General features: G+C 47.4%; 1 long non-coding RNA gene across 1 annotated transcript; it reads right to left on the bottom strand.

The window, feature by feature from the left end:
- Positions 1–3,742: 3,742 nt before the first annotated feature.
- On the bottom strand, positions 3,743–5,838 carry LOC147271439 (uncharacterized). Its single transcript, XR_015115777.1, has 3 exons — positions 5,814–5,838; positions 5,053–5,153; positions 3,743–3,882 (listed from the first exon to the last, which is right to left on the bottom strand). It is a non-coding gene; the product is annotated as an uncharacterized LOC147271439 (long non-coding RNA).
- Between the last annotated feature and the right edge of the window lie 374 nt (positions 5,839–6,212).

Raw genomic sequence — 6,212 nt, 5'->3', positions numbered from 1 at the left:
TAACAGTTGCTTCAAACCTCAAAATGATGCTAACAGTAATGTAGCGATAGTTGCTAATAAACTCAGTGATGCTTACAGTAATGTAGTAAGAGTTTCTACGAACCTCAAAATAATGCGACAGTGATGTCAGTAGAATTGCTAAAGATCTCAAAAAGATGCGACAGTGATTTAGTAAGAATTGCTAATGAACTCAAAATGATGCTAACAGTAATGGAGTGAACGTTTCGAATAACCTCAAAGTGATGCTGACAGTCATGTACAAACAGTTGCTACGAACCTCAAAATAATGCGACAGTAATGTAGTAAAAGTTGCTACGAACCTCAAAATATTGCGACAGTGATGTCAGAAGAATTGCTAATGAACTCAAGATGATGCTAACAGTAATGGAGTGAACGTTTCGAATAACCTCAAAGTGATGCTGACAGTCATGTCCTAAGAGTTGCTACGAACCTCATAATAATGCGACAGTAATGTAGTAAAAGTTGCTACGTACCTCAAAATATTGCGACAGTGATGTAGTAAGAATTGCTAATGAACTCAAAATGATGCTAACAGTAATGGAGTGATAGTTGCTAATCAACTCAGTGATGCTTACAGTCATGTAGTAAGTGTTTCGAATAACCTCAAAGTGATGCTGACAGTCATGTAGGAAGAGTTGCTACGAGCCTTAAAATAATGCAACAGTAATGTCGTAAGAGTTACTACGAACTTCAAAATGATGTGATAGTGATGTAGCAAGAATTGCTTATGATCTGAAATGACGGGACAGTGATGTAGTAAGAATTGCTCATGAACTCAAAATGATGCTAACAGTAATGCAGTGAAAGTTGCGAGTAACCTAAAAATGATGCTGACAGTAATGTAGTAAGAGCTGCTATGAACCTCAAAATGATGCGACAGTGATGTCGTAAGAATTGCTAATGAACTCAGAATGATGCTAACAGTAATGTAGTGAAAGTTTCGAATAACCTTAAAGTGATGCTGACAGTCATGTGGTTAGAGATGCGAGTAACCTAAAAATGGTGCTGACAGAAATGTAGTAAAAGTTGACACTAACCTAAAAATAATGCGACAGTGATGTCAGAAGAGTTGCTATTGAACTCAAAATGATGCTAACAGTAATGTAGTGAAAGTTTCGAATAACCTAAAAATGATGCTGACAGTAATGTATTAAGAGTTGCTAATAACCTCAAAATAATGCTACAGTGATGTCGTAAGAATTACTAATGATCTCAAAATGATGCGACAGTGATGTAGGAATAATTGCTAATGAACTCAAAATGATGCCAAAAGTAACGTAGTGATAATTGCTAATAATCTCAGTGATGTTTACAGTAATGTAGTGAGTGTTGCTAATCAACTCAGTGATGCTTGCAGGAATGTAGTAAGTGTTTCGAACAACCTCAAAGTGATGCTGACAGTCATGGAGTAAGAGTTGCTACTCACGTCAAAATAATGCTACAGTGATGTCGTAAGAATTGCTAATAACCTCAAAATGATGCTGACAGGAATGTCGTAAGTCTGGTAATAACCTTAAAATAATGCTAGTGATGCAGTAAGAGTTACTATGAACCTCAAAATAATGTGACAGTGATGTAGTACGAATGGCTAATGATCTGAAATGATGGGACAGTGATGTAGTAAGAATTGCTAATGAACTCAAAATGATGCTGACAGTGATGTAGTAAGAATTGCGAAAGATCCCAAAATGATGCTCACAGTAATGTAGTGATAGTTGCTAATGAACTCAAAATGATGCTGACAGTAACGTTGTAAGAAATGAAACTAGAACAACAAACTGTCCTCAGATGGTTGGACAGGTTGCTTTGGTCCGTCCTCTCACTCATCATTAAAAGCCCTTATTACTCATCATTCATCCAATCTGACACTCACGTCTGCAGTGGGGAATCCCCAGCAACCCGCGGCCCACATGGAGCAGTCTCGGCCAATCACGTGGGGCCTGCAGCGGCACAGACCACCAATTGCTCGCAGGTGTCACTCTCAGCTCCAACCTCATGGCAGGCACAAGGCAGGGCGCCGTTGATGAAGAGAGCCCAAGAGACACAGCTGAGCTGAGACAGAATGGAGACCAAGGACAGGAGGGACGACAGAGAAAAAGGAAACGTTAGCGAGACATTTTAGGAAAATTAGTTTAGTGGGGAAAAGGTTCTTAGCCAAACTTGCTAAATGGAAGGACAACAAAAAACAAAGATCTTAAAAAGAAAATTTGCACAAAGTAAAACCCTGCAAGAGAAAGTAAATCAAGAACTAAATATTCTTGAGGCTCAGGTCTTTAGTTCCAATGCTTGTAAATGACATATGAATGCATTCACAACCCAAATCTGAGCAGACAGAAGCGTCCCAGTCAGGCCCAGTTTAGTTCCTCTAGAACATTCAGGGATACAGAACATGGACCAACTCAGGCTTGGAGACACCGACTTGACATGAAAGCTGTTGAGGCCACAGTTGCTGATGAAGTGGTCAGATTTCTCCAGTGGTTCTTGGTTCAGGGAGCTGGAGCTGGAGCTGCTCTCAGGCACCACCAGGACGTAATCTTGGAGAGACAGAAGGAAGAAGTCCAGGCCTGACAGAGGAGAAGGAGGCACAGAGTAGAAACAGCAGATACGTGTGGGGAAAGGGAGAGGGTATCAGTCCAGCAGAGGAGCAGGAAACCTACCACCACAGGGCTCTGCCTGCAGGAACCTGCAGGTGAGGAGGACCTGGTGGTCCGGCACATCCAGAATGATCTGGTTTTCAGACACCGGCACGTTTCGGCAGCCGTAAGCGTGGGGACAGAAGGAGGCGTTGGCGTGGCCTGAAAGACACAAACAACCATCTCCATTTGAATGTTTCTCAAACAGCCGGAGCAGGAAAGCTAAGATGAATCAAAGATCCTCCACCCTGCCAGATCCGACCCTGGTAATGTAGACCTGCACAGGGTGGGTGGGGTGGAGCGGCTGGTGGTGGTGGAGGATGAAGACGTATCTGCCCAAAGCCTGGACACGGTGGAGTCCACCGCAGCGTTCTGAGTAGAAGGATGAGAGCGATGTTCAATGGTACATGTTTTCTTTCCTGAACCGCCGATGTTTCCAATCACGAATCTCAGTCATGAGATTTGAACATCATGGAGGAGTTCAAAAGTGTCAAACTGGGCCGGTCTCCATTTTATGAGTCCGGAGACCGAGGATAAAACTACAAGTCCCTGGTTCAGATTTGACTCGTCTGAATCCAAACACAGCAGCGTTCTTCCACCAGGCCAGATGAGTTGATCATGATAACAAGATATCTTCATGCGACTACAACACACAAACTCATCACCAGAAAAGACTTCATGGTGGAACAACAAATCTCCTCCCAATGGGAAAAACATTGAGTTGAACAATCAACTTTTCCGTGATGACATGGAGAGCTTGGCAGCAGCAGCAGGCTTCCATTGGGGGCTGATATGCCAGCTCCACTTAGCCTTCTTTGGAATGGTTTCATCTGGAGTGATGCTGTTATTGAGACCTTTTATCTGGAACAACACCACCTGCATGGGAACTGAGGACTTCAACAGATGCAGATGTTGACCCAGAATAAATCTAAATATTCCAGATGTGTTAAATCAATCCAGCAGCAGTGGTGGGAGCGTCGTAAACTCACTCACTCAGCAGCCGTCAGCCTCCGTACCTGCACGGAGTCCAGCCTGATGTGGTCTCTGTTGTCTGCTCCCAGAGGTGGTCTGTCACCTCTGAACCAGGGGGCTCATCTCTCTGGTGGGAGGTCAGTGGAGGAGCTGCAGCGGGGGAGGCCAGGATGGGCTCCTGTAGGAGGAGCTCTGGCCCTCCTTCAGCACCAGCCAGTGGGAGGGAGTTTGGAAACGTGAGGGGACACAGGAGGAGCTACAGGGGGAGGGAAGGTGGATCAGAACCCTTCTAACAAGAGCGCTGAGGGGACACAGGAGGAGCTACAGGGGGAGGGAAGGTGGATCAGAACCATTCTCACAAGAGCGCTGAGGGGACACAGGAGGAGCTACAGGGGGAGGGAAGGTGGATCAGAACCGTTCTCACAAGAGCGCTGAGGGGACACAGGAGGAGCTACAGGGGGAGGGAAGGTGGATCAGAACTGTTCTAACAAGAGCGCCGAGGGGACACTGGAGGAGCTACAGGGGGAAGGAAGGTGGATCAGAACCCTTCCAACAAGAGCGCTGAGGGGACACAGGAGGAGCTACAGGGGAAGGGAAGGTGGATCAGAACCGTTCTAACAAGAGCGCTGAGGGGACACAGGAGGAGCTACAGGGGGAGGGAAGGTGGATCAGAACCGTTCTAACAAGAGCGCTGAGGGGACACAGGAGGAGCTACAGGGGGAGGGAAGGTGGATCAGAACTGTTCTAACAAGAGCGCTGAGGGGACACAGGAGGAGCTACAGGGGGAGGGAAGGTGGATCAGAACCGTTCTAACAAGAGCGCTGAGGGGACACAGGAGGAGCTACAGGGGGAGGGAAGGTGGATCCGAACCGTTCTAACAAGAGCGCTGAGGGGACACAGGAGGAGCTACAGGGGGAGGGAAGGTGGATCAGAACCGTTCTAACAAGAGCGCTGAGGAGACACAGGAGGAGCTACAGGGGGAGGGAAGGTGGATCAGAACCCTTCTAACAAGAGCGCTGAGGGGACACAGGAGGAGCTACAGGGGGAGGGAAGGTGGATCAGAACCGTTCTAACAAGAGCCTGAGGGGACACAGGAGGAGCTACAGGGGGAGGGAAGGTGGATCAGAACCGTTCTAACAAGAGCGCTGAGGGGACACAGGAGGAGCTACAGGGGGAGGGAAGGTGGATCAGAACCGTTCTAACAAGAGCCTGAGGGGACACAGGAGGAGCTACAGGGGGAGGGAAGGTGGATCAGAACCGTTCTAACAAGAGCGCTGAGGGGACACAGGAGGAGCTACATGGGGAGGGAAGGCGGATCAGAACCGTTCTAACAAGAGCGCTGAGGGGACACAGGAGGAGCTACGGGGGGGGGGGGGGTGGATCAGAACCGTTCTAACAAGAGCGCTGTCCCACTAATGTTCCTCACCAGAATCCTCCTGTCAGGGGGGAACCGTCCATGGGTGCTGATGCAGCGGACTGAAGGTTCAACGTAGTCCATGCTGAACTGGTCTTTTGGCACCAGGTGGACTAAAAACAGCAGAAAAAAAAGACAAAAAGGGGAGAATTTTAACAAAAGTATGCAAATGAGCTGAAGATCAAAATACAAAAAGTAAATCAAGGTTTTTTTCAAATGATTGCCAGCTATTTAGCTAAGAGAAGGACAAATGTCAATCAAGATGTCAGAATGGAACGATCCCACTGGCTTCTGGTCAAGGGAACCATGGAGATGCTAACTTCCTGTTGGACTATCAGGGTGTCTCATCCCTGACATGCTAACTTCCTGTTGGACGATAAGCGTGTCTCATCCCTGACATGCTAACCTCCTGTTGGACTATCAGGGTGTCTCATCCCTGACATGCTAACTTCCTGTTGGACGATAAGCGTGTCTCATCCCTGACATGCTAACTTCCTGTTGGACGATAAGCGTGTCTCATCCCTGACATGCTAACTTCCTGTTGGACGATAAGCGTGTCTCATCCCTGACATGCTAACTTCCTGTTGGACTATCAGCGTGTCTCATCCCTGACATGCTAACTTCCTGTTGGACGATAAGCGTGTCTCATCCATGACATGCTAACTTCCTGTTGGACGATAAGCGTGTCTCATCCCTGACATGCTAACTTCCTGTTGGACTATATAGCCTGATTTAAGCCTGATTTATGCTTCTGTGTCGAGTAGTATTCGTACCTACGCCGTCGACGCAGACCGTACGCCGTAGCCTGAAACGCGCCTCCAAAAAATCCTGCTTACGCATCGCGTCGACGCGTGGTGACGTCAACGTCGAGGACTGTGATTGGTCCCGCTCAGAACGTTATTTCCGGTTGAGTCGCGGCAAAGCAACACCGCCATTTTCAAAGTTTCTGTGGTGAAAGCTCCAAGAAAAAATGGACCAAGCCGAAGAGAGGATTATCGAGGAGGTGCTCAAGTACGACCACCTCTACAACGCCTCTTCGCGGCACTACAAAGACTGACAAATGGCCAACAATTGTTGTCTGTGACCGGAAGAAAACCGAGGAATCCGACAAGAGCCCGTAAACAATAAAGACAAAGCCTCACCCCCTAGCGGCTTGGCGGTGTATTGCAGAG

This window comes from Aulostomus chinensis, chromosome 1 (assembly GCF_037954235.1).
Source record: "Aulostomus chinensis isolate RoL2024-O1b breed Wild chromosome 1, RoL_Achi_v1.0, whole genome shotgun sequence".
Classification (NCBI taxonomy): Eukaryota; Metazoa; Chordata; class Actinopteri; order Syngnathiformes; family Aulostomidae; genus Aulostomus; species Aulostomus chinensis.
The sequence above is the reverse complement of the archived record's forward strand: the minus strand, read 5'-3'. Positions and strand labels throughout refer to the sequence as shown.